The 11190-nt window shown below is 46.8% G+C and overlaps 1 protein-coding gene across 1 annotated transcript in view; it reads left to right on the forward strand.

Annotated features, from left to right (window-relative positions):
- TCF4 (transcription factor 4) overlaps positions 1 to 11190 on the forward strand; it is a 210418-nt gene that overhangs the window by 161797 nt on the left and 37431 nt on the right. The window lies entirely within an intron of this gene.

Genomic DNA, 11190 nt, shown 5'->3' on the forward strand with positions numbered 1-11190 from the left:
CCCCCCCCCCCCCCTTTTTTTTTTTTTTGGTTTTTCAGGAAGAGTAATGCTGAATTACTCAATGGCTTTCTAATGAATAAACCAAACCAAATTGATGTAACGTGCATATTTAAACCCATTCAGTGAAGTACTGACGTGAAGAAAAGAATCAAATTTATGCCTGAAAAAAAAAAGAAAAAAAAAAAGCAGCAAAGTTCTGCACCCCCTTATTTCACTGACTTTTCAAATCTAAATTGCAGAAGTGCCTGATGGCGTTATGAAGCTAAACTGACAAATCAGAGGGAAAAAAAGTTGCTTGCCCAGCCCATGGTGGTTAGTGCACCTGTCATCACGGGCGAGAGGGGTGCGTGGGGCCTCGGGTGCCTTTAAAGTGCAGGTTTGCTTTTTGCACTGCCTCCTTCTTGCAGTCAAAGTGATTAACAGGCTTGCGAAAATTTTAGGCAGCTTGGAGGGGGGGAGGAAAAAAAAAAAAAAAACCCACAATACAAATACAGGGAGAGGAGTAGTACTCTCTGGTACCTGCTGCACGAGGTCCCCGCGAGCAAATAAAAGCGCGGATAAAGGTGTTTGTTTGAATTACACGAAAGGAGAGCCTGTAGTTTTCAAAGGATTTGTGTGATGAGCAGCAGAGAGCGTTCATCTAGGTGAGAATCCCAGCTAGGTGAGGCTAAAACTGCTTTAATACAACTGCTGCCAAGCGCCGGTGCGTTTTTCCCGGCGGATCCCGGAGCCTCCCGGATGCCGCCGTCCCGAGGAGATGCTCGGGTGCCGGCCCAGGAGCCCACCGTTGCCTTCCCTCCCAGGGCTTACCTATTTTTTTCCTCTTCTGCTTTTTACCTAAATGCCTTGTTACTGCGCTCTCTGCTTCTCACAGTCTTTAATTTGGTTGTTGGGAACAAGAATTCAGAAATATTCCCGTTCAAGCTGCTCTTCAACGTTGCTCTGCCCCCACGTAAAATAGGCAGGATATAAGAGTTGAAGAAGAAATGATTAAGCTATCAGTGTCTTTTAAGTGGTGGTTGGTTGAGGTGCTTAGACAATTACACATTTTGAGTTACAGAACGATTTGAGTTCCTGTGATTTCTGAACACCTGATACGTTATCGCCTCTCTCACATCCCCTCCAGCTCCGCGGCGCTTGCAGAAATCCGTCCTCAGTCTCGCGGTGGCTCTTGGACTCGAGGTTTTGTCAGAATTAACGCTATTTCCAGCATGAAAAAAAAAAAAGACTCCTCAGCTGTGGCAGAGGGGAGGGAGCGGGGGGGATGCAACCAGAAAACCAAATGTATTCCTTGCTGCTTTTTAAACCCTGCTGGTGCTTGGAGCGGGCCGGCACGGCACGGTTGGGCGCCCGAGCCCGTTGAGCCGGGGCTGTGGGAAGTTCGGCAGGATAAACGTGGCTCAGCCGTCCCCCCCCCCATTACGTCTGCACGTCCCTGTGTGCGGTTTGGGAACGGGGACAGCTGCGAGGCTCCGCGTGGTGGCAGCTGCCGGGATGCAAAACTGATTTTTTATTTTTTATTTTTTTTTTAATTTTTTTTTTTGCTCCTTCGAACACCTGGAAAAGGGACGGGGTAGCGCCAAAAACTGGAATAAGGTAACAAAAAGCTGATGGGCGAGCGATCCCGCTTCCCGGCGTAACAAAACACAGCCCTTGCCTGCCGGGGGTGGCCGGGAGCCCACGCACGGGCCCACCACCCCTCGCGGGGGGTGCAGGGGAGTTTCTGGGGTGCGGGGGCCGGGACCCCCTGGCTGCTCCTGGACAAGGTTCCTCACCACGTGTCATACCACTTTTTTTTTTTTCCCCCACTGTTTGAGAGCTCTAACGCGTAAATAAAGACCATCTCCAGGATAAAAACTTGCTGATCATTGTCTTTCTCAGGAGAAGAGCGACAAACGGTGGGGATGGTTTTTCGTTTGGCTTCCTCGGTTAGTGTTTGACCGAGTGTTCATCATTTCAGAAGTGAAATACGTGGAGTTTTCAGCGGTTCCTTAGAATACAAAGCTTCTAGGCTAATCTCCTTCAGGCAGAGTTTGGATGCAAGGTGACTAGTCCCAGTTCAGCCCCAGGTCCTGGTGGCCAGTAACAACCATCTGTTGGGATGATTTTTTTTTTTTTTCCCCCTTTTTTTTTTTTTTTTTTTTCTTTTCTGTCTCCTTTTTCTCTCCCCAGCCCGCCCTTTCTCACACCAGTGACACATGTTTTAGAGGAGGGGGTCGCTTCTGATCAGAAAGGGCTGAAGAAGGAGGTGGCCACTGCTCAGCATCTTTGTGACTACAGAGAATTCATATTCAGTACAGTCCTAGGAACTGTAGGATAATAGTCTGCTTCAGCGTCGTGAAGAAATAAATATCTCCCCCTCCCCGTTCCCGGGGAACAGCATCTCCCCTGGTTAACGAATCTGCGAACGCCGTGCCAGCACACATCTGTCTCGTGAAGAAGGGCTGTTGATTCTGCCAAAGCCAAGAGAGGGCACCTTGTAGGGGAAAATAAAATTACACATGTATAGACAGCTCTGTACTGATCACTTCTGGCAGAAGCCTGTTTCTGATAATCCCCCTCGCTGCCTGAGCCACACACACAGATCTGTGGAAGCCGGAATACGAAATAAGTTCTGCTGCTCCGATTGCATGCAGAGATCTGCCACAGTTTTGAGGTTGCAATTGTAGATCTTCAAAAGATCTCGACTGAGGTCTTTAATTTGGTATGCTATTAACTCATAGGATGGTAATTTGCTCTCAGTGTCTTGGTGTCTTATTTATAGCCTGAACTAGTTTTCATGGCAACTTTTACCGTGCTAGGGAGGGGGGGGATTAAAAAAAAAAACCACAACCAAACCAAGGGACGAAAGATCTAGTACATAAACTCACGCCATGTTAATCCATCCTTTTTGTGGCCTCTATTTGATCTGGGAGGAAATCACGGCATTTTTAGTTTCATGGGACAGAGCCCTCACTGCAGGGGGAATAGCCAGTGCCTGCCCCTGTACGGTGCTGGGGGGACGTGTGGTCCCTGCGAGCCCCAGCCTGGCTCCAGCACCATAACAGCCACAGCCCTTTTTTTTTTTTTTTTTGTTTACAAGCAGATTATAAATGCTTTCAAAGCACGACTGTTCTCTAATGAAAAATATTTTGGGGAAGTTCAGAAAGTTTACTGCGGAAAGAGCTGACCGTGACAACTGGGCTGCTGGCTCAGTCCTCGCGTTTCTGAATCGCCTTGAATGGGTGTTTAAATATTACCCACATGTAACATCTTGGTGTCCAGCCTGATGTCCTGGTCACCCGGTGTAGTTTTACTAAGGTATTGGGTACTTAGTCGAGCTGTCATGTGCAGAAAAAGGGCGCCTCTTTGTTGTTTTGTTTTTTTTTTTTTAATCTCCAGTAAGACGTAGACCAGATTCTCATAAGCACGTACACGCATGCAGTGGCTTCATTGGAAATATTCATGTGCTTAAATCTCTGCATACTAAAGCTCCCAGCTGGAGGAGATCCCAGGACTCTTACTTGCAAAAAAAAAAAAAGAATTGTAAACACAGACTTTCATGTGTGTGCTGGTGTGTTTGCAGTTCCGAGCACGCAGGTGGGAGGTTTGAAAATGTCCCTCTTCGGTGCTTCCTTCGAGACGGTTGGAAGGTTGAAGGGTTTGATTGAAGGATTTTGGTTGAAGGATTTTGGTTGAAGGATTTTGGTTGAAGGGTTTTGATTTCAGGATTTTGGTTGAAGGGTTTTGGTTGAAGGGTTTTGGTTGAAGGATTTTGGTTGAAGGGTTTGGTTGAAGGATTTTGGTTGAAGGGTTTGGTTGAAGGATTTTGGTTGAAGGATTTTGATTTCAGGATTTTGGTTGAAGGGTTTTGATTTCAGGATTTTGGTTGCAGGATTTTGGTTGAAGGGTTCGATTCCCTTCCCGTTGGCCATTAACCCTTTGGGAAGTGCCGGCGATGGCCTATGCCGATGCCTGCTGTGGTTAATAAAAGCCCTCAAAGGCAGCGGGCGTTACAGGGGCTACCTGTGCTGGTGGGAATTTGGCTTCTGAACGCCCGGGGCAGGGGGTTTAACCCTTTAACTCCACCTCAGCAGGCAGGGGCTCAGTCCTGCGGGTTGCCCTCCTTGGGGCACAATCCTGAAACAGCCCTGCCCCTCCGCGTGCAGAGACTCTTACCAAGAGCTGGGGGACTTTTGAGCCCTGCCCTGTAACGGGAGGCACCTCCTTGCCTTTTCCCAGACACCCGAGGCCTGCTAGTGGTAACGTAAAGATTGTTTTTTACAGATGAGCCATGAGAGAAATCCTTGAGTTATTCTTACACTCTCGTTCTGCAACCATGGCATTGTTCAGCTTGGTTTTTCAGATGGAGCCAACAGTTGTACCCCTGCAACAACTGCGGCTCCCAGGCTTTGCCCACTCCTCTCCGTGTTTCAGCAAAGCACCTTACACCCCAAGGGAAGCTTGAAAGATTTATTGCGGTGCTGATGCCCCAGCAGAGATGTCCTTGGGTCTGATGACGCCCATTTGCTAATAGGTGGGGAGTAATCGGTTCTCCGAGTAGCTCCTTTCCACTTGCGGTAGAGACACCTTTATTTTTTTTTTTTTTTTTTTTTTTTTTTTTTTTTTTTTTTGGAAATATTGCTGTGTCAGAGTCCAAAGTCTGGTTCATAACCGTATTTACTTTGAGATACTGATTATGGCAGCTAATGACTCCTTCATTAGAGTAGGAATACCTTTGGCTTGGCCTGTGGCTCTCCGCTAACAAGCTAATCTTTCAGTGCTGCTGCCAGCCCTGTATTCGAATGCCTCTTGCAATTTTTACTTAGCATAGTCATATTTGCATAAAAGCGTTCCCATTTTTTTTTTAAAATTGCATTTCGTACCTATCTTGTTTATCAGCTCCAGCGAGTGCAGAGGCTTTTCAGACACTCTTTTCTTGGTGAGAGCGGGCATCGGGAGATAACAGTGTCGCAAACTGGCAGATGCTTTATCCTGGAGCTCGTGATGGGGTGCACAAGCCATCGTTCTTCCCTTGCAATAATTATGGTGTTAAGAGGCATTTGTGTTGTGTGCTCTCTTTCAGCTTGCACCATGTTTGGTTCCTGTTATGCAAATACCGCTTTAAACTTAGAAATGCCAATTTGCATTAATATTTTGGTTTCATATAGCTAGCTATTGCACTGCAAAAAAAAAAAAACAAAAAAAACCCAAGTGCATTTTAATGAGCATTTGGCAGAATGTTAAAAAAAGATATGGTCCTCATTAAATTCTATTCTATGAAATGCAGTAGTTTGTTGCCAAAAATCATTAGGATAAAATATAATGCAAGTTAAGGCCGCAAGTAGAGCCCTCATCAAAGAGTGCTGCGGCACCGTGGAGCTGCAGAGCCGCGCTGGTGTTTGCTGCATCAGGCAAACTTCTCTCCCTAAATGAATCGGGGGCCCGTTATTAAATTATTAATTTAGTTATTAAATTCCCCTCTCTATGGTTTTTTCTCTTATTTTCTTCCCTCTTTGCGAAACGGGAGTACTGCTCATCTCCCAGCGTTTCTCCAAGGACCTCCCCGTCCCTTGGCCTTGCCAGGTCTAACCTCCCTGCTCTAAGCCAGGCCCTGCTGGGCTCGGATTGCTTCAGCTGATCTTTGCAAAGACACAGACACCCAACGCAAAAGCGCTGTTCCAGTCCCTAAAGCTGAATTTTGCAGCCGCCTTCTCACGAGGCGCGGGTTTGCTTCGGCACCCTCGAAGCAGAGCCGGGCGTGGATGGAGGGATTCGGGACAGGCCCCGGGAGACTCTTCTGGGCACGGGGGAGCTCATGGGGGGAAAGTTTCCTGGAGTTGGTCCAAACGAAGCGTGGGTGTGTGCGTCCCGCTACGCGCACCCACGGGCACCCTCCCTGCGCCCAGCACCCCACGCCGGGCGGCCGAGCGCTCGCGGGATTTTTCCACCCCTTGATCTTTTATCCCCCTCTAGGAAAACACCTTCACCCCGCGGAAGGAGGAATGCGAGCTGGGAAAGCTCGCCCTCCTCCGACACTTTTTTTTCTCTTTGAAAAATTTTTTGGCCTATTAATATTGGAAATGCTTCCAAGGGTGATACTTGAGAAGCTGCTTTTCTGTGAGCTGGCTGAAGGAGGGCTAGGACAGGGTTAAATGAATTCTTTTCTTCATTACTCAGAAGTGATATAGACTTTTCTTTGACTAATGTAGCTTAATTAGTGGTCAATTAAAACTGAACATTGTTGAATTGAAGTTCTTTGATCAAAATCCTTGGCATGGTCTCCCTTTCTTTAACTAGCCACCATCTTGAATTCATTTGGAATCAGTAGTGTAAACAAGTTTAAAACTGGTTCTTTTATAAGAAGTCAGCAGGCTTGTATAGCTGTGGTTTCTTTCTTTTCCTTTTTTTTTTTTTTTTTTTTTTTAACTTCTGTAGGCGGCAATTCAAAGCAGTGTTAAATGAAAACAGTGCTACACCCTGAAAAGTGCATTAAAAAAAAAAAAAAAAAGTTGCATTAATTAATCAGGATTCAGTGGTTCCTCCTTGTTCCATTTCTTGTCCTAATCTGTATTTCCTCTCTGGTGAATAATTTCGTTATTATCTGAAATATATCTTGTTTCATAATTGGGCAGCAGTTGTTCAGAGCCTGTTCAGGGACTCCGCAGTCGACAAGCAAGCGAAACCAAAATTGGTGGAGAGAGGAGTGTGTTTTAAAACCAGCACAGGGCCTTAGGTTTAATTAGAGAAGCGCAGCTTTAACTTCTGGTGATGTTGAGCAGCAATAACTTAAGAAAAGACTTGATGCATCCTTGGTGAATTTTGCTTGAGGGGTTATTTTAAGCACGACATCTGAGAAGGTTTCTGGTAAGTGAATGTTACTCTCAAGAAGGGCACGGTTCAGACCATGGCCATAATGTGTCCTCTCAAGATATTTTGGGTTACATTTTTGTTGTTGAGCTAATAGTTCAGCAGTAAGCTTGAACCAGAGATGAAGATGCTCAGTCATTGCTAAAAGCTTTGTGAGAAGTCCCTGTTAAACGCCCAGCTTTAGGAAAAGCTCCATGGAGCTAGGACATGCCTGGCAGTGCTGACAGTGAAGGAAGTCGATTTTTGAGCAAGGTTGAGTTTTTGATCGGCTGAGTTCTCTTTATAATACTGGTGAAGCAGGCCAAGGTTTTCAAAATACGTGTATTCATCACTGGCTTTCCTCTAAATGCGGTGAAGCTGCAGTATTCATATTCTCATAATACCTTATTAGTATTACTTAACAGCTTGAAGACTGTATTTTGGGATTTTTTTTTTTTTTCTTTTTTTTTTTTTTCTTTTTAAAGTTTTCCAGTTGTTGAGTAGGGTTTCCTCTCTACGCCCTTGCTGGTTCCATCCCGGTGCTCTCGGGGCTGTCCCAAGTCAACTGGAACCCGTCGGTTTGAATCGCAGCCCCAGATTTTGGTGTGTTTGAGTATGTGACACTTTTCACGCTTAGAAGACTCGGTTCTGCAGGCTGTGCCTGGGCTGTTTTGTGTGCCTAATTTGTGTGCACAATTAACGGTGATTGCATAGCCCGGCTGTGTACAAAGGATTACGGAGCAGCGGCGCGGCGGAGTCGCGGGCACAAGTGCTTCATTTACATGCAGTCATGGTAATGGGGAAAACACAACTCGGAGCATGTTTGAAAATCAGACCCCGAGAGTACCCTTCATTCAAAGTGCTTTTTAAACACTAGCAAACTAAACTTCTCAAATACAGCTGCGTGCAGCTCGGGCTATGAACCAGTGGAGCATTTTTTTTTTTTTTTTTTTTTCTGATTTGAATCTGCCCATCTTCGCATGACAAAGTTTGAGTTTGAGTCAGACTCAGCCAAGCCCAAATCTGCATGTCAACCTTCTGTATTTCCCCGCGCCCGCTTTTAAACCGGCCACATTCACACCGTCCTGATACTCTCAGTATTAATCAAGTTAGCTCAAAACCGCTCCCCCTCCCTGGCGCGAGGTGCTCGCAGGCTGCTTTTCAAGTGTGATTCCTCCCCAAGAAATGAGGTTCAAGGGGTTCGAACTTCTGATGCGTTTATTTAAGCCTGGCACTGCTGCGTGGACTTGGGCAGAGCGTAAATCTTTGCAGCTGGGCGGGAGCCGGTCTCCCAACATCCCCTTCCCACCCTAATGCATTTACCTCGTCTTTTCGATCAAAATATTTGAGAACGTAAATCCCCCGCTGGAAATCATAATAGAGAAGTTTAAACAAATGACTTGCATATTTCCTAACTGCTTCTGCCTTGCTCTGGGCTTTAATTGTAGGAGGGACTAGGAGGAAATTGCTCTGCGGCGATGACATGAACAGATTTCTTTCTTTCTTTGAATGATGGCATTTTCAACTTTTAATCCCTTTCATCAGAAACTGGGTGAAAATCATAGTCCTAAACAATAATTAAAATAAAATTTCCATCTCTTGACAGAGAGAGAAATTGTTTATAGTAAATGTGCCTTTCAGCCTTCCCTCATGCCTTCTCCCAAAAGGGCTGATTAGGATGTAATAATTGGGGATGATAGCAGGAGGAAGACGACAATTCCATTTAATTAAAGATAATTTATTTTACTTTAACTTGGTGATGTCCCACATGAATAAGAGTAGATTTAGCAGATAGATTTATTAATGGGTACTGACATCTCTGCTGACATAAAAAGCAAACATTTTCTTTCCTCATTGTTTTTATTGTGTCTCGGCACCTGAAACGGCTGTCACCCCACTTCCCGCCGTTCCCGGAGATGAAGCCGTTTCCGCAGAGGGCACGGCTGGTGATTCATTACCCGAGATGGCGCTGGGGCGCTGGGTTCAGCTCAGGACCCCCCTCTTCCTACAGACCCAACCCTCAGGAAGGCAGAACGCGGTCCGGGCTCCTGGCTGCTCGTGGCTGCAACCTTCCTTTCCGCTTGAGTTGGTTGAGAATCCAGTTACTCCAGAGTTCCCCAGTTCACGCAGAGAACTGGGTGAAATCCCGACTTCTTGGGGGACAGGCAGGGAGTGGCACCCAACGGCAGGTCTGGTGTCCTAACTGCTAGTAGAGGAGCCTTAGCCGATCTCCTGGAGATGCTCCACCAGCCCTAAGCCTCAACGGTGGGATTTCCGTCCCATCATCGCTCTCCAGTGAGGCACATTTGCCTTCGGGTTGTCCCAATCCTTCCCAGTGCGCCCAGTTCAGCCTGTGCCCACTTGGGTCCCCTCTCTCCCTGCTGATGAACATGACGACCCCGCGACCGGCTCCGCCGATTGACACCCGCCGTGAGGGTGCACCGTTGGGTGTACAACCCACCGCGCTCAGGAGCCTGTGGCAGGACTTCAGGCAAACGGATAAGGGCTAATTAATGATTGTATATGCTTTAAATTATTTGATCCCACTGTGCTAGGTAGATAATGACCAGAAACATCGGAAGATGGCAAAATTAAGGCTCTTTTTCTTGCGGAGAGATTTGACAGGAAAATATGGGCAGATGTCTGATACATTCACTATCTCTGCATGTATTTGTAAACAGAGCGTAGAAAATTAAAAAAAAAAAAACAAAACCAAAAAAACCCAAAAAACCACTACCACAACAAAATGGTTCTCAAAAATGCAGTGGAGAAAAGGAAGTTAGAAAGCAGGGAAAATGCATGAGAGAGTCTTTTTTCTTTGCTCCATCTCTTTTGGGAACTCCTTGCCTAAAACCAGAAATGCTTAAACCCATGCTATCTTACGTGAAACGTGAGTAAGAATTCACGGATGGAAACTGCCCCTGGAACTCGGCCAAGTGGCACCTTTGTTCTTTTCATCATCACTTTCATTTCTATTTTCCCACTCCTTTTCCTCCGCTCCCTCTTTATTGCTTTTTGGAGGTCTGGTTCTGCCTTGCCGAGCATCTGCAGCCGTTGGAATCCCGGTCACTGCAGGACGTCGGCTTAATTTTTTAATTTTGTCCCATCTCTGCGGTCACACCCCTGGTTCTTTGTCCTTTCTTCCTACCCACTCCCTCTCGGTTTTGCTCTTTTGCTTCTCCTCCTGGCCGTGCCTCCTGCTCCTCCCCTGCGTCCTTTCCTTTCCCGCGAGGCCGATCCAGCGCTCACCGTGAGGGTTGCGTGTTGGTTTACCCAAACCGGGTAAGTTGGCCAACTCTTTCCCTCTGCTCTTGAGTCACCCACTCCTCATCGGCTTTCATGGAGTCGGCATCTCCAGAATCTCTCTTTCCTCTTCTGTGCTGGAATGTCTTCCCATCCCATTCTCCGATGCCCACAGGCTCGGGTCTCAGAACTGGTTGTGGGTTCTCCAAGCCTCTCCCGCTCTCATCCCTGGGACCTGGTGGCTTCAAAAAAAACCCCAAAAAAGCAACAACAACAACAACAAAAAAACCCACCCAGATGGCAAAGCCATGGCCAGCTGCGTGTCGCTCAGCTGTGCCCAAGGTCTTGTGTCTGACGCTGCCCTTTGGTTCTGCCCATCTTGGCTGGTCTCGCTGCTGGGGAGATCCCGGGCATCCCCCTTTGCCTTGTCCCTCTGTAACATACTCTTAAAACCGCTGAGGTCTTTTTTGCTGTGCCCAGCGCTACTTCGTTATTCAATTTCCCTCTCTATGGATTTTTCCCATATTTTCTCTGCTTTGCTTCCCTTTTTTCATCCCTCATCCCTGGGGCTTCCTCTTGCCGTCTGTGGCCATTGCCCAGTCTCTCCTTAGCCACTCCTTCGTGCTCTCCTTTCCTTGCTCCTCTCGCTCTTCCTTTCCTGTCCTCTTGGAAACGTTTGTGCTTTGGCGGGACTGTTTGGTGAGCTCTGCCTCCTGGTTGTCCGGGATCCCAGCAAAACGCGGTTGGGTTAGAGCAGAATCCACCTGCAGTTCCCAACCCGGTGGGGTTTGCTCCTGCACTGCGCTGGGAATGATCCGGGACAGCTGCCTGATAAAGACAAACAGCAGAGAGAAATTGGAGTCTGAATAGAAAATCTCCGCGTCTATTTATGTTATTGTTGCTTTCTTAGAGTGTGTGTTACTGCACAGGGATGACATAATGTTGTAATTTTTTTTTTTTTTTTTTTTTCCCTCTCATTTAGTTGACCCCTTTTTAACTTTGGGCGTTCACAAGATGCAGTATTCAGCAGTCCCATCTGGAAGACATTTTAACTGAACAGGATCTGCGGACTTAGAGGATCATATAGGGTGTGATAAGGGGGGGGGAAAAAAAAAAAAA

Source organism: Athene cunicularia (genome assembly GCF_003259725.1).
Source record: "Athene cunicularia isolate RWA chromosome Z unlocalized genomic scaffold, athCun1 chrZ_part1, whole genome shotgun sequence".
Classification (NCBI taxonomy): domain Eukaryota; kingdom Metazoa; phylum Chordata; class Aves; order Strigiformes; family Strigidae; genus Athene; species Athene cunicularia.